Source organism: Diaphorina citri, unplaced genomic scaffold, assembly GCF_000475195.1.
Source record: "Diaphorina citri unplaced genomic scaffold, Diaci psyllid genome assembly version 1.1 scaffold1022, whole genome shotgun sequence".
Classification (NCBI taxonomy): Eukaryota; Metazoa; Arthropoda; class Insecta; order Hemiptera; family Psyllidae; genus Diaphorina; species Diaphorina citri.
This window is the reverse complement of record NW_007378452.1, coordinates 27,818-53,523: the sequence shown is the minus strand read 5'-3', so window position 1 is coordinate 53,523 and position 25,706 is coordinate 27,818. Positions and strand designations below refer to the sequence as shown.

The 25,706-nt window shown below is 35.3% G+C and overlaps 1 long non-coding RNA gene across 1 annotated transcript; it reads right to left on the bottom strand.

Annotated features, from left to right (window-relative positions):
- Positions 1-17,815: 17,815 nt before the first annotated feature.
- On the bottom strand, positions 17,816-23,508 carry LOC113469300. Its single transcript, XR_003392761.1, has 2 exons — positions 22,033-23,508; positions 17,816-18,106 (listed from the first exon to the last, which is right to left on the bottom strand). It is a non-coding gene; the product is annotated as an uncharacterized LOC113469300 (long non-coding RNA).
- Between the last annotated feature and the right edge of the window lie 2,198 nt (positions 23,509-25,706).

Sequence of the window (25,706 nt, the reverse complement as noted above, 5' to 3'; positions counted from 1 at the left end):
GAAAATTAGTACCTATGTCCCTACCTAGGTAGTAATAGGGAGCGCGCAGCGCGACCGCTTGCACAACCGTGCGAAGGCCCGGGAGCGCGCAGCGCGACTGCATGCGCAACCGTGCGAAGCCCTGGGAGCGCGCAACGCAAACTTAAACAAGGGAGCGCGAAACGCGACCGCATGCACAACCGTGCGAATCCCCAAGAGCGCGCAGCCCGACCATATGTACAACCCCGTATACGCAACCTCCCGAACACGCAGTGCGAGAATAGTACATAGGTACTAATTTTCTTTAACCACGATCGAGTAAACTACGGGTTAAAAAATTCCCGGAGGGATAGAATAGTACATAGGTACTAATTTTCTTTAACCATGATCGAGTAAACTACGGGCTAAAAAATTCCCGGAGGGACGGGCCCAGCTTGTTTTATATTACCTGAAGTTGTGACCTCATTTGATTTTTGCGTGGCATGAAGACATTTCAGAAAACAGCTTTCGAGATTTGAGAATTACGAGGAAAAAAATAATCCGCCAAGTACAAGTAGTCTCGAGTTCTTTTAAAATATTGTTTTGTTTTGTGACTCAACCCATGAGTACAATTTATTACAATCGTCTTTTAGTATAGCAAATTGTGCTTTTTTTTACGAAAAGCTTCATTATAGGTATGATCAAATCGCGTGCGCGAAAATTGTTTTAAACTCTTGATTGTGTTAATTACTTTTGAAATAAATAGCACAATATTACACCGACTCGTTTTAATTATTTTGATATGAAAGAAAATCAATAGTCAACAACTTGAAGGTTAAACCCCTAAGGGATTACATGAAGGTTTGGGTGCAAGAAATAGACCTTTGAAAATGCTATTTCATGATATAATCCATTATACCTAATAGCATGATGTATGTAGGATAAATATTTAATGAGTGAAGCTTGTTTTCTAGCTCTTTTCTTACCTAGTCCAAGTTGGAAGAAAGACCTATCTCAATCACCAATAGACCTACCTACTGTGACATACAAAACATTCGAGTAAATATGAAGTTAAAGTCATCAATATTTCACACATTTAACATGAAACTCGAAAAAACTATACCTACTTAATATTAACCCGAACCTAAATGATCCCTATACTTGTGTAATATGATGTTATTTCAACATCCGGTCAGTGGTCATCTTTTCGAAAACAGAATGATTTACACCTCTGAGGCTCCTAATTCATCTAGAAGTGGGTTAGAATTTGTATACGTGAGTCAGTGAGTGAGTGAGTCAGTCAGTTACACAAGGGGCTGTATATATTTAGGATGATGGGCAATAAACAATATAAGCATATTGTGGGCAATAACATATGTTACATAGACAAATAGACTTACATAAAATAAATAAATAAAATAAAATAAAGATAACCTTTATTAAGGATTTCTTTACAGAAGTACAATAATGTTTAAATATTAAACAAACTATTTAAATAGAACCTTAGAAATGCTGAAAAGCTTTTTCTTATGTTATTCCTTTTCAGCTTTTTTTTCTGTGGAGGATGTTTGCATACATATTATGTTTGTATTATTTGACATATTTGAAAGTAAAATGATTACTTCTTTATAAGTTTCCATTTATTGGTTTTTCAGAACAATTCTCTCATCAAATAAATATAGTTAACAAATGGTATACCCATCCGTAAAAGCCGGAGCTTGTGCCACGGAATCATATTGGAATCATATCATATCAGAAATGGTACTGATGGTATTCGTATTAAATTTAACCCATCTTAAGGGTTTGTTTGCTCTATGCCCTTAAGCACCTAAATGGGAAGTAATACTACGGGATGAACATGCTACGACACAGACAACGTTAGTCTACTGTAGCATTTGTTTCAATTTTACGAAATAAAGACACTCTTTTTTTAATCCTATGTCTTGGCTGCAATTCAAACCCGCGATCTAAACACAATCTTGACCGGGGTCTGTTTGCTCTATGCCCTTAAGCACCTAAATGGGAAGTATTGTGTCTCTTATCGCCCATCCGATGAGGACATACTACGGGATGAACATGCTACGACACAGACAACGTTAGTCTACTGTAGCATTTGTTTCAATTTTACGAAATGAAGACACTCTTTTTTTAATCCTATGTCTTGGTTGCAATTCAAACCCGCGATCTAAACACAATCTTGACCAAAGGTCGTTCTATCAGTATGGTTCTGTCAAGGCCGAATACATTAGTGACATATGTTGATATGTCAGGAGATATAGGCTAGATAACTATAGTGTATAAAGGTCGTTCTATCAGTATGGTTCTGTCAAGGCCGAATACATTAGTGACATATGTTGATATGTCAGGAGATATAGGCTAGATAACTATGGTGCATATTATATTATAACGTAGATAGTAACTGATTATGGTTAATCAGACGTCTGGTATACCTGGGATTCTTAATGAAAGAAGTGGTCCATTGGGAATTGGGAGTGAGTATAGACATTTGGAAGAGAATGATAAAAGAATACTAGGTATATACTTTTATTTTATTCTCAGCTTAAAGCTACGATAGTAGAGTACCTTTAATATTGTACTTAGTTATCTATGTACCTATACGTACGTACATGTTGTGTTTGATATTTTCCAAAGAGTCACATTTTTTTATACTTTAACGAAACGTTTTTTTTTTTTTTTTTACATTTCTCGTTAAAGCAAAAAACAATTCTCTGGTACAAGCTTTTTCATTTTTCAAGCTTTCCTTTTACATTTTCAACGGCAGTTGTTTTTTTGTTGGATGATTTCCAAAAGCCGAAATTTCTAGAACAGCTCGTAACCCAGATATCTAACGATTTTCTCCAATTTAATGCATTTGATATTTTATCTTTTTTAAAAAAAACTTTTTTTTTTTTTTTTTTTTTACATGTTCATTTTTCGTTAAAGCAAAAAACAATTCTCTGGTACAAGCTTTTTCATTTTCCAAGCTTTCCTTTTACATTTTCAACGGCAGTTGTTTTTTTGTTGGATGATTTCCAAAAGCCGAAAGTTCTAGAACAGCTCGTATAACCCAGATATCTAACGATTTTCTCCAATTTAATGCATTTTTTGATATTTTATCCGCAGTTTCAAATAGCCGTTCGATGCTTGCATGTGTTTGTTTCTTCCTCTTTTCCTTTCCTTTAAATTGAAAATGTTGTTTTTCCATATATCTAATAGTTTCGACAGTTTTCTTTTCCCTGAGCTACATGTATTTCATGAAATATGACACTGGGTAGCTATAATAATAGTTCGAGCTTTTATTTAAACGAAAATCTGACCCCATTATGTTTCTTTTATTGATGAAACCGTATTGGAGTCCCTTCTTCGTCAATATTCAATGATAAAGGAGATACATTTACTTACCTACGTCTACATTTGAAAATAAGATTTCAAATCAGGAGTTTCAAGAATTTAAATATAGATTTCATATATTATATGTAAATAGTTTTATGTAGTTTCCTATCACATGAAAGTGTTTTCATTATGATTACATTTAGATATAGACATTGAAAAGTGTTGAGATCGAGAAGGGTAACATTAATCTCATGAAATGTTTTCTACTATTCTCTCATTTCTCTCCCTTTTTGGTATCATTTGGATTTGCTCGTGAAATATCTACATACAATGAAATGGTACCTACCGTATGAACACGTGACGTTTTCATTAACTTTATACTGATGTAGGTTGATGTCACCGTGGTGATTTGTTTGTGCTCTACAACACCAGAATGTTCTGGAGGATCAGGCTCAGGAAATTGAGGTAAGAGTTCAATGACCTGTAGACCTCGCTTGGCTAAATTTTTTTTAGAGGTTTGACAGGAAAGACCAGCAGAACGCGCTTACTACTAACCGCGCGTAACGTTGCTTCACTTTAGTGATTCATTGGGAACTACTGCATTCAACGTGTAAAAAGAAAGAAGTTTGATAGAGGGAATTGTAACTGCTAAGGTCTTATCGTCCCGAAAGCTAAGAGAAAAGGAAGACAGGATAGGAGAAAGCCAGCCGTTCCGAGAACAAACCTTATCTGTTTAGGATGAAGTTTGCCCCGGGCGGGAATCGAACCCGCGACCTAGCGCTTACACCGTTCATTCTTTCCTTCAGGAAGAAATAGTCACTAACGGATCTGACAATAACTAGGATACCAGTCCAAAATAGGTACTATTACTAGTGACAGTAACAAAGTTCAAAGTTTCAATCGTGTTATGCCACTATGCCAAATTTCTTGGGTCCAACCTGGGGCTAAATCACGTAAGAGTGATAAATCTGTTAAATATCAGACCTAAGGAGTAATGCCCCATTGTAACCGGGGTAATTCATTCGAGAAGGTACCTTTAGGGCAGATACTTTTTTTTTTTGTCTAGAAAAAAAAAATTAAATTTATTGTAATTTGGAATCCTATTGTTAGCAACTATCCGGAGAACGTTGTGAAATTAACTCTCTCGGCAAATTTTGGCAACTCATGAAAGAAAGAACAGGATATGATACTTTTTTTTAAGAAAAGTGCAAACATTGAACGACTCTCTTTTGAATTATGACCAATAAAATAATAATAACATAAAAAAAAGACTGCCGGGAATTGAACCACGGATCTCCTGAGCCCTGACCACAAGCTAAGAGTGTTCCTCATCGACCTTTGAGATTGCCTGATCGCTTATTCCTTTGGACTAAAGACAGTTCAATAGACAGCAAGGTGCTCGGACATGGGCACTTTCTAAGACCAAAACCAATACTCTCACGTAACTCATTTCTCCTTCAGGGGGGAGGGTCGGGATTAATCAGTTTGGCAACGTTGCCGCCCAGACACGGAACATGACAACACCGGAAACGATTTGTTTACACAGCTAAGGCATTGGACAATCAACATTCGCATAACCTGGCCTGGCGATTAAACACCGCAAAAGGTCAATAATAAGAAATTAGACAAATATTGGCATGGAGGATGGCCGCTAGGCTGTTTGTTAAACGTAGTTCTAAAGTACAGGATGAGGCTAAAGTTTCAGGGGGGAGGGTCGGGATTAATCAGTTTGGCAACGTTGCCGCCCAGACACGGAACATGACAACACCGGAAACGATTTGTTTACACGGCTAAGGCATTGGACAATTAACATTCGCATAACCTGGCCTGGCGATTAAACACCGCAAAAGGTCAATAATAAGAAATTAGACAAATATTGGCATGAAGGATGGCCGCTAGGCTGTTTGTTAAACGCAGTTCTAAAGTACAGGATGAGGCTAAAGTTCGGACACCGATAGTTCAGGTTAGAGAACTACAATGCGTACAGAAAGTTTTGCTGTCTTGATACTGGTTAGAAGGTGTATTGGCCGACCTACCAATACATAGATTGAAATTGGTCATGACAAGTCTATAAAAAATGAAAAAAAAAAAAAAAAAATGGTAATAGAAGTAATCTGAATTTTTTCAAATTGAGCGATTCAAAGTGATCTTTCTCGGCCCTACCCAAGCTGAGTGAAATCTAAAGCCCTTCCGTAACAAACTTTATCCATCAGTTCTTTAGACCACACATTTTCAGTCAGTGTGTTTGAACCTAGTAAAGACCCGTGAGGTGAGGCACATCCTATCTGAATCTCGAGACCCATACAGGAACCTTTCGAAAGGCGTACCCAGTACAGGATGTGAGCGTTTAATATTTTCCATTACTATTATTTTGTTATCATTATTTGCTCAATTTACCATACTTCTTTACAGTACCTCCATATTACAATCATGAATATGCCGTATGTGCTTATTTTCATAGAAAAATCTAAGTAATATTTGTTCAGTTCATTCACTCAGAGTGTCTCAGAAAAAAATATAGTCAAGTGGTTGAAGTGGTTCACATTTCACAATATCCCACTGAGAATACAGGGTCGAATCTCAGTCAGGGGATTTTTTTTTTTTTCACTTATACATACCTAGTACCTACATATAACAATTGTAATGTGTCTGAACTTTAGGAGTAGAAAGAGGATTGCACCTTCACACACTATGAGTTGATTACAAGAAGAAAGTCGGTACACGAAAAGAGCTGACATGGTATTTCTAAAGATAAATACACAAAAACCCTTCCGTAACACGTTTTATACAAGACGGCCAATTCAACTCGTGGCAAACCACAAAAACTATGACATTTAACAAATATTTTCTCCACTCTACCCGTAAAGCTAATTACGGATCTATTTCAGGAAGTCAACTAATGTGCTTTCGTAACTTACCTGTGGTAAGTAGTGGAGTGTAGAATAAATAAATAATACCGGTCTGTCGATCTATCATAGACTACACACTAAACCCATTGACTACAAGGAGAACCCGTCTCTGAACTAAGAACGGATGGTTAGTACCTTCACTTTCCTATTGAAACACCGGCAAATCTAGATCATGCCGGTGTTATGTGGCTCCCCACAGACCGTAATACTTGCATTAACATTGAAGACACTGCTGACTGTATAGCAGTAGCTAATAACTCTTATAAGAAACTTGGTTTCGTTGAATAGTTGTCAAAGAATATTAGAAGAGGTACTATGGCTCGTGATTATAGGTAGAACACATTCTAAAAGCTACCGTTTCCTGTATCGACAAGATAATATTAAGTTTCAATATGCCCTTCCCTGGAGGGAAAAAGACAAAATCTGCGAATACTGGGTTGAACTAACACCAGTCTTTGAGAAAGTAGAAGGATGTGGTTAATCAGACGTCTGGTATACCTGGGATTCTTAATGAAAGAAGTGGTCCATTGGGAATTGGGAGTGAGTATAGACATTTGGAAGAAAATGATAAAAGAATACTATATACTTTTATTTTATTCTCAGCTTAAAGCTACGATAGTAGAGTACCTTTAATATTGTACTTAGTTAGGTATCTATGTACCTATACGTACGTACATGTTGTGTTTGATAGCTCCTAATTGTTATTTGCCTTTGGCGCAATAGAACGCAATGGACCCGTTCCATGGTGTGGGTTGTGCCCCCTCTGACCCACTCATATTATGCTAGTACACATACTAGAGATCAAGTTCTATTTACTCAAGGTCGTTCTATCAGTATGGTTCTGTCAAGGCCGAATACATTAGTGACATATGTTGATATGTCAGGAGATATAGGCTAGATAACTATAGTGTATAGTGCATATTATATTATAACGTAGATAGTAACTGATTATGGTTAATCAGACGTCTGGTATACCTGGGATTCTTAATGAAAGAAGTGGTCCATTGGGAATTGGGAGTGAGTATAGACATTTGGAAGAAAATGATAAAAGAATACTATATACTTTTATTTTATTCTCAGCTTAAAGCTACGATAGTAGAGTACCTTTAATATTGTACTTAGTTAGGTATCTATGTACCTATACGTACGTACATGTTGTGTTTGATATTTTTTTATTTTTCCCAGCGAGTCAATTTTTTTATTTTTAAAAAAACGTTTTTTTTTTTTTTTTTTTTTACATGTTCATTTTTCGTTAAAGCAAAAAACAATTCTCTGGTACAAGCTTTTTCATTTTCCAAGCTTTCCTTTTACATTTTCAACGGCAGTTGTTTTTTTGTTGGATGATTTCCAAAAGCCGAAAGTTCTAGAACAGCTCGTATAACCCAGATATCTAACGATTTTCTCCAATTTAATGCATTTTTTGATATTTTATCCGCAGTTTCAAATAGCCGTTCGATGCTTGCATGTGTTTGTTTCTTCCTCTTTTCCTTTCCTTTAAATTGAAAATGTTGTTTTTCCATATATCTAATAGTTTCGACAGTTTTCTTTTCCCTGAGCTACATGTATTTCATGAAATATGACACTGGGTAGCTATAATAATAGTTCGAGCTTTTATTTAAACGAAAATCTGACCCCATTATGTTTCTTTTATTGATGAAACCGTATTGGAGTCCCTTCTTCGTCAATATTCAATGATAAAGGAGATACATTTACTTACCTACGTCTACATTTGAAAATAAGATTTCAAATCAGGAGTTTCAAGAATTTAAATATAGATTTCATATATTATATGTAAATAGTTTTATGTAGTTTCCTATCACATGAAAGTGTTTTCATTATGATTACATTTAGATATAGACATTGAAAAGTGTTGAGATCGAGAAGGGTAACATTAATCTCATGAAATGTTTTCTACTATTCTCTCATTTCTCTCCCTTTTTGGTATCATTTGGATTTGCTCGTGAAATATCTACATACAATGAAATGGTACCTACCGTATGAACACGTGACGTTTTCATTAACTTTATACTGATGTAGGTTGATGTCACCGTGGTGATTTGTTTGTGCTCTAGTTTCAAGAATTCCTTTGAGACGAAAGTGTCAGATCTTTAATAAATTATTCATACCACTGCTTTCAATTTGCAATTTGCATTGTTTTCTCTTTACTAGCATATCTTTCTCAGTTCGAGATTTTATCTTGAGGTGTTGTGTTTGAAAGTAGAAGCAATCCGACACCGATATAATTCAATATCTAAAACCAGTACTAGTATAGGTACATGATGCTCATGCTTCACATCAGTATCGTGTAGATACTCTTCAATAGATTCATCAGTAGATCTGATAACATTCGCTATACCTGCATGATCCGCGTTGTTCATTTTCTATTGTTCATTGGGTTTCCAACCACAGAAACCTCAACATTGTTGCATTGGAAAGGATTGGTTGTGTTTTAGGATTTCTCGTCAGCTCTGAGAGAATCACTGTTGCAATTTCATCAACTCAACCACGGAAATGTAGGTTTTGTTTCATTTCATATTTTACACTCCTCAATGTGTCATTACATCAAAAGTAAATGTCACGTTTCTATTTTCTATACTCAATGTACAAACTTAAAGCTTCATAGGCCATCAGAGCCCATATGGCAAATTTCATAGGGATAAGTGTACCTGCATAAAAACTTGTATATTTTGACAAAGTCTGGTAGGATCATTGAAATGTACGTATTCATGTTGATTTCATAATACGAGTAATTATATTCACAACAAATTAATAATCAAGTTCTTGCGAACCAAGTTTTCCGTATCTTGTCACCATAAAAAAATTGTCAGTGATATCAAATGGGAATCAAATTCACCAACTAATGCACTTTTGACATTCAACCACTCCCAATATTTTATTCTAACGGAAGTACCAATCTGGCAATTCTCAAGTGTTTCTAATTAAAATTTCAAACTTGAAATTTATTATATCGTTTGTCCCAATACCTGACCTAGAATCACCCAAGTTTGATTTTACGAGTAATTATGTTATTCATTTTACACTATTTTCTTTGTTTTTCAGGTAAGTCTCGAGCTTTAAGATTTCCACATGTCATGAGAATGCCATGCCTTTTGCAAAGTCCAAATCAAATAGTAAGTTATCTTCAAAGTATTATCAGTAACTCTGGATTGACTCGAATTATGTATTCACCATTATAAATCGAAACTTTATAATAGAGATATAAAGAGAGTTGAGCATGGATCATGATTGTGAGCACGAGCTCTAACTTTCACTCTTTTAGAGTTTACAATCATTAATTTCAATTTTAGAACTCAAAATTGTTGTAATGAAAGTGAAGGAGAGTTTTCAGAATTACTTTAGTTTTAAGTTGGTAGGTACCTACTTTACTGAAGTACCTGATATCATTATTTCAGAACTTAATAAAATTTGGTGCTTGGAAACTCTCCTATCTTGGATAGGTATAAAATAGCTATTTATTTTTTGGAACCAACACAACATGAAACTGTGGAACCCCATTTCTTTTTGTAGATACCGTATGTAAGATTTTTATGAATTATGAGAAATAAATTGTCGTTTTTAGAGATAACAAATTTTCCCCCATAAAACAAATATTATATGCACTCAACCCTAAAGAAAAGCTGTATCTGGCAAGGAAGTTCATCTTGTAATTTATTTTGCGTGCAGTTTTGTTGACTCTTTTCTGCTGAATCATGAGTAATAATTTAAGAACATAAAGCGAGTCTTTAATGTATTCAAAAATAATTGAAAATTTTCATAAAACAAAAATCTTAAATGTATGTACATATTTTGACTTGAAAATGGGAAATTTAAAATGATTATTTCTGTAGAAAGCGAAGGAAGCACTTCCATTTTGTGTGTAGTTAGTTGTCAGCAATAAATAAAGCTCAAGTCAGAATTTTATTGGAATAACCGAATCCATTGAACACTTTAGGGGAGAAGTGAAAATCGGGTCTATTTCGACGTACTGCAACATAATCTTGGGCACGAAACAATTGCAAGATACATAAACAATTTAAACATGCTTTTCCAGCAATTCTTTGTCCTGTCACCTACACCCACTTGACCCACTCACTCCTTTTCACACTTAAAGTTATACTCACATGAACTGTTTTCAACATGCATTACACGAAATTCCATCATGCTTGTACTCTTCATCCCATTATTTTCGAACATTTTAGGAATAACCCCATTGTTTTATACAGTGTGTATCATTTCATCTCTGATTCTTGCTGTCATCAGTGTTCTATTTGTAGTGTTCTTTTTCACCAAACCTCTTATTCACACTAAAACACTTTCCTTGAGTTTTCACCAACTTGTCGCCACCAGGTGAGACTTGGAAAGTAATTTTCCCATCGATTGAAATTAAAAAGGATAACCTTGAGTTCTGTAACTGCCGGAAAACCCCACTCTTCACTTTCCTCCTTGAGTTTTCACCAACTTGTCGCCACCAGGTGAGACTTGGAAAGTAATTTTCCCATCGATTGAAATTAAAAAGGATAACCTTGAGCTCTGTAACTGCCAGAAAACCCCACTCTTCACTTTCAAGTAGAACACCATACAAGTTTCTAGACATTAAGTGCGTATAGAACTTAACCAAAGTCCCCTGTAGTTCCCTGCTTGTATTCAACATTTGAAATATTCATGTCAAATATGCCATTATGTTTGCGAGGGAGAACGAAGGTGTTAGGGGTTCAAAATGAAGGTAACCCACGTATTGAAGGGTATTACATTTTTCTTGCTCACTCAGTCATGAATGGATTATTGATTGTTTCCCCAACATCCAGAGCTTTTGAAAAAGCTGCAATACAATGAAAGTAGTGAACTCATTTTTATTGAAGAATGTGGGTCCCTATCCCCAAGCGCATAGCTTCCTCCTCACGCACGGTTTTACTTAAAATAAGATACATTTTCATAAATCAAATGGGGATTTTCATCATGTACCTTATAAGCATTCATACTTGGAATACTTACCAGATTCTCAGAGCTTATGGGGTTTGTTAACTTAACTACCCACATTTGTTTATAAATCGTTATTTTTTTTTTATTATGTTATTGGCCGATTACCAATACTGTGCGAAGAATACTACTTGTTAAATTCAGGTACATACTCTTATATTTTCATATGCAAATCCTGAATTTTTAATATCACCAGATCATAACGGACCACTCCATTTAAATGAAGTGGCTTGCATCTATCAGAGAGTGTATCTTTTTAAATCAATTAGTTTGTAGTTGTACCAATATAATTATCTTTATATGAACTTTGATTCCTGAGATGAACAGGTACATATATTTGACGTGACGTTCCAAGTTCCACGGGCTCAACTTATGAGAGAACACCGGACCTTTCTCCGTTTATTAGTAAAATATGCAGTAGATAAGTCTGCTAAAGCAAGCCATGAGTAAATATGTATAAGAATATCAACACGATCTACAGTCTTTTATGCATTGTCTAGATGTAGCAGACTATAGAATTCCATCAAGTCTAATGACTGACATAACAATCAATTACAAAAACTCTAGAATCAATAGACTCGGATATTGGTCAAGGAGTTCTTGTAATGAGCGAGCCAAATAGTCCTAGAAGTAGTGGCCAGTGACTGGTCTGTTTGTTTTGACTTGGTATGGTAATAGCAATGTTGAGATTGTTGAGTGTTCACACCAGTTTACCACTCTCTCGGCATTGGACCGGTTCTATAGTAGGATGCAGCAACAGGATATCACAAATTAAATCGGAATGACTTTATGTAAAAGATTGCATGAACCGCTTGCACGTTCATTCCGATTTTAATTCTGTTTTATTACATCTCTTGTATTTTTTATTGTAATTTCTTCTGGTTGTGTTGAATGTACTATCTCCTTGATCCTTCCTAGTGTAAATATTATTATCCCTAGCAGTGTTTCCATCGCTTTGGTTTATTATTGTTATTGTTGTGGAAGTTGCCAGGTGGTCATTAACTAACATCCGTGCCGCGGTATGGAATGAACGCCCATGTCACCATGTTCCTTTTTATACAGTAATGTTAGTGGCTCTTTAACAGCAAGCGTTCTGAAATCTTTTGATCTTACGGGAGGCTTCTGTGGTACTTTTATACTGTAGTTTCTTGAATGTTGATCGTATGATAGAGAACTTGAAATATTTTATCAATAAGAAAAGTATTTTCAATGTACATACCTAAACCTAGTCTAGGTACCGTTTGAGATTCGTATCTCTCACGTTGCTTATCTTGACGTGCCGCTTTAGAACCTGGAATCGAGGTGAACTTGATTTGTCGGGTTTAGATTTCTTGTACAATACAAGTTCAGCAACAATGTTAAAGTCTTGTCTCAACTTGAAGTGAATATAACTGTATCCGTTTTAATCTCTTTATTATCAACCACACTTAACCCTTCAATGTAATCGAGGTCTGGAAGAATGGAGAAAGAAACAGGAAATCGAAACGTAGCGTAAGTCAATGAAAGACATGGAATTTGCCAGTTTTGTATTTTCCGATACCGAAGTCTTTAACTTGAAAATCCATAAATAATAATACGAAATGTGATGGTTTTGTTGATAAGTACCTTGGACACCCTACTAGAACTCTACATACCATCATCAATCTATATAGAACTGATTGAGGATTGAAAAACTCTCAGACCAATGTTTGGACTCATTGACGCTATCTGATTGGTTCCGTCAGTTGTGAACAAAATCCACACTCAATTGTTGTCCGGAATCTTGGGAGAATAATTAAACCACCTGCAGCAATGTATGGCGTAGCGATAATAACATTTATTCCACTGTCTACACAGGAGTATAATGAAATGGTTAGGTTAAATTCCTTGCGATAACTTCAGGACTTCATTAGTGCATTGACTTGGATGTTGAGATAGATGAAATGTAACCTGCAATATTATTCCAGAATCCAAAATCGGAACATTATTTATAAAGTAGGGAGCTTTATTGAAAAGTTTTAAGCTACCACAAGTGTAAAATTTTGAGGGAACAAAAGAATAGAGTACAAAGTATATTTATGTTCATAAAATTTTCTTCATTTTCTATTTGTGTTTTATCATTTATTAATGAGTTCTCTATACCTCTGCTGAATTGAGCTTCAATTTATTTTGAAAACGCTGCATGTATTTCATCCCCTCTCTCTATCAGTACTGTTTCCTGCTCTTGATTGAAACTCATTTAATTTTATTAATTACGTTTTATTGATTTTGTACGGTAATTATTTATTATTTCTTTCTTCGTAACGTTCCATCCGGATTTTTTTCCTTCTCTGAAACCAATTCAGTTTTAAGTACCTTGCATTTTAATTATTTATCTAATTACTCATCAGCTTTAGTACTATCTCAGCCCAATTTGGCCATTGCGCAAAAATTTCACCATGGATTACTTGGGTTCAAATAATGTTGGATCAAAGTCTTGAAATTTATTGGTCGATTTTACTGTGGGATGAAAATTGTAGCTCACTCGTCATTTGAGGAATAGTTTACGTGTCTCGAGTGTCTCGCCTTTGGTAGTATCAGACTTCCTTTATTATTTATTGTTATTGGTCGGAGAGATTGCTGAGTAACAAATTTCCTGTAATGCCTCGCTGACCAGTAAAATTGTGACGTGCTGTTCCTAGCATGAACATTGTACATTACTCATTGTTTTTATCCAATAATAATGGGCACACTATTCAGGGTAATCACCAAGTTATTGAACTGACACCAAGAGTCTGCGACCCAATCGAAAAGCTAAATTTTGAAAGTCAGCAACTTACTGCTGTATGACTTATTTTTAATTAATCTGATTAAACTGAGCTCATTGAAATTGAAGCTAATGTTCTTGTTTCAACGCCCATTTTTAGCCCGTCCTTCCTTTATTATTACGATAGTAATAAACAAGCCAGCCTTGCCTGTAAAACAAAATTAAGAGTCTAATGAAGGAAACAATGTTTACCTATAGTGTTATTTTCCGGCTGATTTCATGCCTGTCCATTATTATAGCTATAGCATGCCCAGGCACTCGAGGATAAGAAGTACTTATTGCCATTAATATGCCGAGACAGTTTGAAAGAACTACGCCTTTCTGAAAGTCCATTTCCCTATACGTATATTGCGGTTGGTCCTTAATCCTGACACTTCCTAATTATCTGAACAAGGCCAGGTACTTAGTTAGTTTGCGTTTATTTATCGAAAGAAGTCTAAAGAAATTCAACTTTGGACAAGCTTTGCCCTTTATAAGTACGAATCCTTCGTTAAGGTCAACTTCATGATTCCTCATTTACTGATTGGAGGAAAGTTTCATGACTTACCATTTTACTAAAAGCTCGATCTGTCCTGTCTCTCTTGAAGCTCCTAGGATTCTCTCGAGCGGAAGATTTCGTTCGTAACCTGTAACGGCTAAACATTATATTGGGAATAAAGGGAGAACGGGCTCTAGTCTTCATTTTAAATCATTACATGAAAGTAAAATCGAAAAATCAAATCAAAAATAATAAAAAACTGAATATTAAACAAATTAAGTAGGTATATGGTACTGATTTTCTCTAATCACGATCGAATAAACTACGGGCTAAAAAATTCCCGGAGGGACGGGCCCAGCTTGTTATATCATATGCATACTCTGTATAATCATTGTTGTGCAGCATTTAAAACAGCAACGCTTGTTCCTGCTATCCTTCCTCCTGAAGATAAAAAGCTGTCATAATATTTCAGTCCAAAACAAATGATGTGCCGTTAAATCACTCGGCGATAGCAACTGCAAGCGCTGTTTATCACGAAACAAACGACGAACTAACACCATAGAAAAGTACTTTATCTTTAGAACTTGAAACTTTCAACTTCCCTTGTGTTGTTCCTGGCAAGTTATAATATGAAACTCTTATTTTAAAATGCCACAAATACTTGGAATACGATGCTCTTTAAAATCCTACAGCTTACCAAAGATATACAGGACCACCACTTGGTGAAACAGACAAAATGAAAATGACTTGAGACCTACAAATAAAGACCAGAAGAGAAATAATTACAAACTTGACACTGACACTACCCTATTGGGAGACAATTTCACTTTACAAATTGCACAGGACTGTTAGTATAATGTATCCTATATTATAAAAATAAGATCCATTCATAATAAAATAATAATAATTATGATGATTTTTGATTTGATAATAATAATTATGTGTGAACCTGATTTCCACGGTAATAACAGGATTCTGAGTAATATTTTCAGAAATGAAAGGGCTTAAATTATGGGTACCTTCTAGCCACACTAGATTAACCTCAGCCATATGATAGTCTGTCCTTGTCAACTGAGTGGTTGGGCACATCATAAATCATTCATTGACACAGTTTTCTTCTTCTTTTTACCCCCATTTTTCTTCCATGGTGACTTCGTGAAAAGGAAAACCCCCTTTCTTTATCTTTAGTTAGAACGCTCACATCCATCGGCATCGCCCGAATTCAGAATTGTTAACTTTTTCTTCCTACCCCTCTTCTTTTCCTCGTCCTACATTTCCTGGCGTTTTCTCCAAGTTTGAAAGTGAAATATTATCTTTTTCGTACTTTCGTGTCAATATTTGTGAACTTTTGACTCGAGAAGGCGTCGGTAATAAGGAATTTATGTTGACATTATTCGAGTTTACCCAGAGTATAATGTAGTACCACGAAAAAAAGAAGTGTGGCTGGTTTTAATCAAACGTTGTATTCCTATTTTTACCTAACTTACCCGGTGCTCTCTGTCGTCTAACACTGGTATTTTTGGAAGAAAACTAACTCTCCTCCCACTCTCCAGCAATTTTATTCAGGTAGATTTTGACCTGAGAAAAAAATACCAACTGCATGATATCTTTTATGCACAATATCTGGTCGACACCTCTATATCTCCATGTGTGAGTGCAAATGAGCACCTCAATTGCACCGTAGAATTAGTTCCGAAGTATGTATCCTGCCTTTTCATATTTATACCTTTTATTAGTGATATGAAAAAGGCAGCTCCTAGTCATAATTATGTATCTACCTATAGATCCTATATCAATGAGCATGCAAGAAGTTATTTGCCCAAGCAAAAGTACCAATCCGATGGATAAAGGCCGCTGATTTCCTTTCAAACTTTCTTTTGAACCTGTGGTCTGCAATTTCTAAAGCAAATAACCTTACATTTGAACAGACAGATCCTTTTATGGAACTGAAAAGCTTTAGATAGTTTGTTATTAGTGTAGTATTGGAACAACTTGAAATCCATATCTTTCCAAAGTCGTGCATTGTAATTCAATAGTAAGGATTGTATAAATAAGATTGAAGTGAAGCAGAAATCGTGCTCCTAGTGATCCAGTGCTTGATGTGTACACAATTCCATTGACATGAATACAACCAGCATACAGTGTGTCTGTGTGTAGGTGGAGGGAAAAAAGTTCTCGATTTAAAAGAAAAGAACAGCATTTTTGAATAAAGAAAAACACTTTATCTATTTATTAATCAACAAGAAATTCCCAATGGATAATGTTTCTTGGGGTAAAACTGCCATTACTAATGTGCTTTCGTAACTTACCTGTGGTAAGTAGTGGAGTGTAGAATAAATAAATAATACCGGTCTGTCGATCTATCATAGACTACGCACTAAACCCATTGACTACAAGGAGAGCCCGTCTCTGAACTAAGAACTGATGTTTAGTACCTTCACTTTCCTATTGAAACACCGGCAAATCTAGATCATGCCGGTGTTACGTGGCTCCCCACAGACCGTAATACTTGCATTAACATTGAAGACACTGTTGACTGTATAGGAGTAGCTAATAACTCTTATAAGAAACTTGGTTTCATTGAATAGTTGTCAAAGAATATTAGAAGAGGTAGGTACTATTGCCCGTGATTATAGAACACATTCTAAAAGCTACCGTTCCCTGTATCGACAAGATAATATCAAGTTTCAATATGCCCTTCCCTGGAGGGAAAAAGACAAAATCTGCAAATACTGGGTTGAACTTACACCAGTCTTTAAGAAAGTAGAAGGATGGTAAATTTAATGTCCCTACCTTACAATAAATCATTTCTGTTTCTGAATGCCCTATTAATATAACTTTGTTTATCAGTGAAATGATAAGGAACATGATGGTCCACAGGTCCACTGATGGGTTGGATATGCCATTATGGGGAAGCTCTGGCCAATATTCTAAAGCAAATTCGCAATGTTTTTGGAGATAGAGTAGATTTTTTATTTGCTTCAGCAATAATTATGTATAATATGTACTTCTTACAGATTATATGAGTAATCTGTAGGCTATGGGTTGGTTCTATTTTCACAAATAAGTGGCCAACGTAGACATACCTCGCAATTTTCACATATGTAGTCCTTCGTAATTCGTATACCTTATATTTAGACTCATACCGACACATCATGCATGAAAGCATACCCCCATAGAAACCATTGAGATCGCATGTTTCACGGTATTCATAATGATACTCCTTGGCTTTCAGTGAAAATTTCAAATTAATTTGCAACATTATCTGAGCCATCCAATTTCCATCATGTTGTCTGGGATGATTAATGAGTGCATCCCTCCTTCCTTTCCTTAATGCTATCCTTAGTCCCCCTCCCTTTCCTAGCTTTACCGTAATGTTCTTGTGAGTTACGAAATCTAATCTATCTAAATAGCGTATTATATCATGTAATTATTGTAATCTAATGCCTGCTAATTCATCATCATGATTGTCATGGCTTCCACCCGAAATACCTGTTGTTTGTGGCACGTGAAAATCACTTTCAATTTTCACATGGCGGAAAAACTGGCCATCCGTAACGTCCTTGGCGAAATTTTTGCTCTTTGTTGTACGGTAGATTTCTCTTCAATTAGTTTGCCAGGTCTGAGTGCACAGTTTATCATAATATTTTGCTATTAATTTTGTACCTTAACACGGTGTATACTGTCGAGATAAATAAATAATTAGCTCCGATACTCTATCAACGATCGCAGTTTATCATGTTTTTTGCGCCATTGTACTCTGATAAATAGTGCAGCAAATGTGAACTTCCGCCATCACGTATATGATGTATGTACCTATGTTAGTGCATGGTATGAAATTTTATGCGCATTAGCATAGTTATCAACGAAATATGTGGAATATGACAGACTCCGCGAGTCGAGACGATGCCGATGTAATAATTACAACATGAAAATTTTCTCTCATAAAGCCATAATTCAATCAGCGACTATGGAAAAACATGAACGAATATGAACGAATTTTTAATTATTATTAAAACATTGACAGAAACTTAGTGCTCTCATATGTCACAGTGAAACATGGATGTCAACCGAAGTCTACATATGCCATGTTCATGTACCAAACTATCAACAAAAGTCATACGCTGACAAAATGTCGATTTGCTCTTAGACAACTTTTGATAAATGAGGCTATATTAGTAGACACCAATTTATTGTAATTGTGGACAAATTCTGTCAAGACCATCATGACATGCCAAATACCGTTATTAGTATTTTACTGTCGAAGTACATGACAAAAAATACTTGTGACTTGTGACTCATTTGCATTAGCAGCACATAATCCCTTATCAGCGTTATCAGTTGGCTAGTTGTGTTGTGAATGATGATGCAATAATCCTACGAGTAGACCAGAGCAACACGCTCCATGTCAGTTGCTCATCACGGCAATTGGTCACACAATGCGGCCGTTTGTCAGTCAGTGGGTGCATTTCTGTGACCTTGCATGGTTCTGTTACCAGGGGTGGACCAGAAAATTGATATTGGGTTCGGTACTCATTTGAACACGTGGTTTATTGAATAGTACAAATCAGGAAAAAGGTTGCTACGAGTTCCAAAAGGTCCTATCTGATGTACAATATGATTGGTAAAATTTCTTTATGTGTTAAATACATATATTTGTCAGGGTGGCAGGTGGCACATGATTCTCCAAGACTTTCGCATCTCAGTAGGTACAGTAGATATAAAACTGAGGTTCAAGAGTTGTTTTTAAAAAGACCTAATGGTTCATTTTCTTTCTTATAGTCCTACTATAGCTTTTTGTCACAAGAAGAGATTAAGAAAGAAATTCAACTGTTTGTCCGATCCTGGATTTTTGTCATTGATGCATATCAATTGCATATGGTTCATAATATGAAGATAATACAGGTACACTATAATGCATGTTAAGCAAAACGATTGTTCCGCAAACGCCCAGTCCTTAAATCCTAAAACATGATTTGAATGACAACGCCAATCGCCAAGGAGATTTCAGCATATAATAATATGTGTATATCTGAGTTGAAATAAATTAGGAACTAATGTGCAATGTCTCTAAATTGTATTTCCTATCGTAGCGTTGTTGACGCTAGACGGGTTGGTTGCGGGTGTGATAATTAGAAGGTATTTGAATTCATGGACAATTCTAGCGATTAGCTATGTGTCGCTTTCAACGTACACTAAATACTATATTCTGGAATGTCACCTTGCGTGCATTCCTATGTGCAGTTAATTGCCATCTCTCCTTGCAATGTCATTCTCGAAAACAACTAGCTACATCATTTCCAAATGGATCTGTTTACGTTTTAGTATAGTTCCCTGGATATTAACTTATTTGCAAACAAATGCTGTCATAATTATTTTCCAAATTACTAGGCCTTATTCCCCAAGGTGTATTTTTCCTATAATCTCTTTGCTATTTATTTAACAACCTATCATATTCCATAGTTTTACTATGGTGAATCCATGTTACAATTAGGAGGGTTTAGGTCTTGTCTTTCTCGTTTGTAAACAAATCATGTTACATCATATTGAACATAATATCTAGTACCTGCACTGAAAATAACATCAACAATAATAATAGTTATTGATAAAACATGCTTTGCGGTCATTTGCCTCAATGATAATGTACACAGTCTAGTCTATCTATTGTTAACGGCAAATTATTTTCCAATTATTATAATGAGGTTAATGGTTTTATTATTATTTATGAACAGTGTGTGCTATTATTTTTGAGAGACCTTTTGCAGGTACACTTGCATTCTATTGATTTTTTAACTATAAAATAAATATGTTAAAAATAGATTAAAAAAGAAAATAATAAAATAGATTAAATAAAATACATTTTACCTACTCCAACGTATAAGCCTGGCAGTTCAGCATGGGAATGCGGCTTCGATTTTGAGTGCCCTTCCAGAACATGAAAATCTGGAAGGGGTGTTTTATTTGTAATACTTTTTTCAACGGCCATCTTCAGTAATTGGTTCCGCACAGAATAAAAAGAACACTAAGAAATGTAAAAAAAGGCTTACAAACTTTAGGAAAGTATATGTTGTAAAATTATCATAAAAGTACTGAATTTATTCGAGTAGGCAAGTTGGTATCGTAAAATAAGGAACTATAGAAATGGTTTGAAATTAGAATCTGGCCACATTAAAAATTTATTACACCAGCACAAGGCAGTAAAATGGACTGAGAACATCGCATCATTGGGATAGTCTCTTTCTGATGGCTCATTCTGCTGATTCAAGGCATTTACGTCCATCTGCTCAGGTGAAACAATCAGCAGTTCACGTTGTTGTATGTTTGTGAGTTGTGATTCGATCTAGTTATTATAGGCATGGTATTATGAAGCCCGCCGTTTGAACAGTCAGCATCATGGTTATATTGTGAGTGTAGAGATTCATCGTTCTACTTCTAACAACACTGACTGGAAATCTATCAATGGCAAAACAACTTGTTGATTAACCCACCCGCCGTTTGAACAGTCAGCATCATGGTTATATTGTGAGTGTAGAGATTCATCGCTCTACTTCTAACAACACTGACTGGAAATCTATCAATGGCAAAACAACTTGTTGATTAACCCACCTATGTATGTTGATATGTACACTGTTACCCTCGTTTTCATGAAACAAGATTCACATAGGCTTGACTTACAAATAAGTGCAACTTTGACCGGATTTTGTAGACAAATTTGTCTGTCAAGTGTAAGGTTGCAAAACAAATTGGATTACTATACCTACATGTAATAAAACAAGCTGGGTCCGTCCCTCCGGGAATTTTTTAGCCCGTAGTTTACTCGATCGTGGTTAGAGAAAATTAGTACCTTGTAGACAAATTTGTCTGTCAAGTGTAAGGTTGCAAAACAAATTGGATTACTATACCTACATGTAATAAAACAAGCTGGGTCCGTCCCGGGAATTTTTTAGCCCGTAGTTTAATCGATTGTGGTTAGAGAAAATTAGTACCATAAAAAAAATTTATCCCAAAAAAAAAAAAAAAAAAAAAAAAAAAAAAAATGTAATTTATTTGACATTAAAATTTATATTTACGAGTAATGTTTCCGTTTTTCTTTGGATTCATTTAGCTCCTGCCAATAACAGATGAAACTAGAAAAGTTCCGAGCTTCATATTGAGCTTTAAGGACAAAATATAAAACAAGAAGAGCTTAGAACAGTAACTACAAAGTTATTGTTCATAAAACAACTCTATATTTATACTCCTCACATAAATTTGTTGTTATTTGAACAACTGTATGGCTGAAGATAAAGCAAAGCACGCACATAGCGTTGAAAATTTGGCAAGACGAATTGTTTTGTTTGTAGAAACAAAAAATGGTTTATTTAATTGTTACTGAAATTTACTAGGTACATGATGCCTGAACACGAGGTAGAAAATACAGAACCTATTAATTTATATCTAAAGCGATTCTTGAACAAATTAAAAATGTAAAAATATGATTTACCTTAGCTTGTCGCCAAATTAAAGTACCTACCTAACTCTCAAGTTGTTCAAATTCAAAAATGACATATTTACTTTCTCGAATTTGATTTTCAAGTTTATTAATTTTGTACCTTAACACGGTGTATACTGTCGAGATAAATAAATAATTAGCTCCGATACTCTATCAACGATCGCAGTTTATCATGTTTTTTGCGCCATTGTACTCTGATAAATAGTGCAGCAAATGTGAACTTCCGCCATCACGTATATGATGTATGTACCTATGTTAGTGCATGGTATGAAATTTTATGCGCATTAGCATAGTTATCAACGAAATATGTGGAATATGACAGACTCCGCGAGTCGAGACGATGCCGATGTAATAATTACAACATGAAAATTTTCTCTCATAAAGCCATAATTCAATCAGCGACTATGGAAAAACATGAACGAATATGAACGAATTTTTAATTATTATTAAAACATTGACAGAAACTTAGTGCTCTCATATGTCACAGTGAAACATGGATGTCAACCGAAGTCTACATATGCCATGTTCATGTACCAAACTATCAACAAAAGTCATACGCTGACAAAATGTCGATTTGCTCTTAGACAACTTTTGATAAATGAGGCTATATTAGTAGACACCAATTTATTGTAATTGTGGACAAATTCTGTCAAGACCATCATGACATGCCAAATACCGTTATTAGTATTTTACTGTCGAAGTACATGACAAAAAATACTTGTGACTTGTGACTCATTTGCATTAGCAGCACATAATCCCTTATCAGCGTTATCAGTTGGCTAGTTGTGTTGTGAATGATGATGCAATAATCCTACGAGTAGACCAGAGCAACACGCTCCATGTCAGTTGCTCATCACGGCAATTGGTCACACAATGCGGCCGTTTGTCAGTCAGTGGGTGCATTTCTGTGACCTTGCATGGTTCTGTTACCAGGGGTGGACCAGAAAATTGATATTGGGTTCGGTACTCATTTGAACACGTGGTTTATTGAATAGTACAAATCAGGAAAAAGGTTGCTACGAGTTCCAAAAGGTCCTATCTGATGTACAATATGATTGGTAAAATTTCTTTATGTGTTAAATACATATATTTGTCAGGGTGGCAGGTGGCACATGATTCTCCAAGACTTTCGCATCTCAGTAGGTACAGTAGATATAAAACTGAGGTTCAAGAGTTGTTTTTAAAAAGACCTAATGGTTCATTTTCTTTCTTATAGTCCTACTATAGCTTTTTGTCACAAGAAGAGATTAAGAAAGAAATTCAACTGTTTGTCCGATCCTGGATTTTTGTCATTGATGCATATCAATTGCATATGGTTCATAATATGAAGATAATACAGGTACACTATAATGCATGTTAAGCAAAACGATTGTTCCGCAAACGCCCAGTCCTTAAATCCTAAAACATGATTTGAATGACAACGCCAATCGCCAAGGAGATTTCAGCATATAATAATATGTGTATATCTGAGTTGAAATAAATTAGGAACTAATGTGCAATGTCTCTAAATTGTATTTCCTATCGTAGCGTTGTTGACGCTAGACGGGTTGGTTGCGGGTGTGATAATTAGAAGGTATTTGAATTCATGGACAATTCTAGCGATTAGCTATGTTACATAAAACCATCCAGCCATGCATACTTTATGCCGCAAGCTTGAATTGAATTGTGTATAACATTCTTTTCAACGCTGGAAAAACTTTATAATGAGGAATACTTGAGTCGCTATAATATGGAAGTGGAGTTCATTCCTTGTAGTGCAATTCATGAAGTACCTATTCGTACATGCACATTTTTAGACGTACGAGTAAACAATTTAATACACTCGTACATCATTACATGAAATTCATTCGTACTGTATGCAACCTTTAAGGGATCTCAACACATGATTTTGGATTTTTGAAGTGGTAAAATAAGAGGCGATATGGGAGAGAAACAAGATATGTATGTACATACTCATACCTACCTATACCTATGTTGGAAGGAAGGAAAGAAAAGAAGAGGGAGATGAATGAAATGGATAATAGAAATAAAATGTGAAATTTGATCATGTAAATGTTTTCTCTGTCTTCTTTTTCTCCCGTTTTCTTTATTTCTTTCCTGTTCTTGTATAATTTACCAAGAATGCACTCAAGCTAAATTGATAATCTTAAAGTACCAGAAGTACAAAAAATTCTGTATAGAAGATGTAGGTTCTCAACTACACATTATCTATTTATCTATGTACGTATTCATTAGACTTCCGTTCTGCAATAGCATAAAATACCTGTATTAAACATATGTATATTTATACTTTACACTAGATATTAACAGATGTAAGGTAGACAACTACTACATCTACCATACACGACAAATATTAGCAGTTCCAAATATGCCAGTTCCACATGGCCTGATGATGCAATGTTGGTTACATCACGACATTAGATCAACTAGCTGGCAGCTATTGGAACCACGTGAGACTTGATGTAAGGAGGAAGACCAAAACATATATTGGGGAACTTTCACAATGGCATTCGATGCAAACTTGAACCGGTACTTATGTGAAGTATTCGAAGATTATGAAATGGTCTAGGTCTACAGCTACACGAGTGCTTGAGTCCCGTTGAAGAGTTCTAGTATAGCTTGTATTCCTCAAGTATATCTAGTACTCCAGCTATCTCGAGATCACCTACACATTGGGCATTCTCAAATATACATGCTAGTGTACGTACTAACTATAAAAGTTTTTTCAGTACCCTATCTCAAGAGATTGAATCACGATCACGAAGTCTCATTTTGGGCAGTAAGCAGTAACATTTAATTATCTTTTGATGTTTCAAATCCGAATGCTACAAAACTGTTAGATACCTACTGAAAGATTAATTCATACAGAAATGTCCAAGTTTTTTTACTTTTGCTTTCATGACCTAACAGTGGTTGACTGATCCCAATATATTGACTTTTGACATTTTCTCTCCTGGAACTTAGTATACCTACATGTTGTGCTTTGCTCGTGTCTTGCTGTCAGATTTCAACAATTTCAGACAGTGCTCGCAGATTTTTGCACCGTATAATAGCAATCAGATCAGTCAGTGTACCATAAAGTCGTGAAAGTCAGCTTCATTATTCATAGCTCACGGTTGTTGTATAAGTTGTGTTGTTTTTGAATTTTTGACAATCGAGTGAAAGTTGTACGGTGCAATATCTAGGTCTCCGTCTTGACAAATATTAGACACTAACTTTTTGTTCATTGCCGTACATTCTACATTGTATGGCTGTTGAATTTTTGACAGGCTGAGATATTTATGTTGTTTGACTAGATGTTCTTCTTTCTACCTTTTAATGAGAGGAAGAACAATTGGTTTTGACTTTATTGTTATTTTATGCTTTTTCGAATGACAGTAGCTCAAACAATAAATATGAAAAGTTGGCAATTTTTAGATACCTACTATTGTTTGAATGCAGCAAAATATCTGATGTTGTGTCTTCTAATTAAGAACAGTTCTGAAAACTCAATTACTTTCCATAATGTATGAGTATTAAAGCTGATCTCTGAATTGGAACAGATAATTATTCTGATAAATCCTGTGGTTTTGCTCTAGTTATTTAAGTTTTCCGATAGATAACCTATGTACTTCTTTCCAGATCTTTAAGAAGTGCGATATAGGCTGTTAAGCATCTGTAACATGTGTTGTGAACTCATAAATATTTTATACATATATTCGTAGGCATGTAGGTTATAGGCATCTGAAATGAGATACTAATTAATTTGAGCTCCACAGTTACTCTAAACCAGGC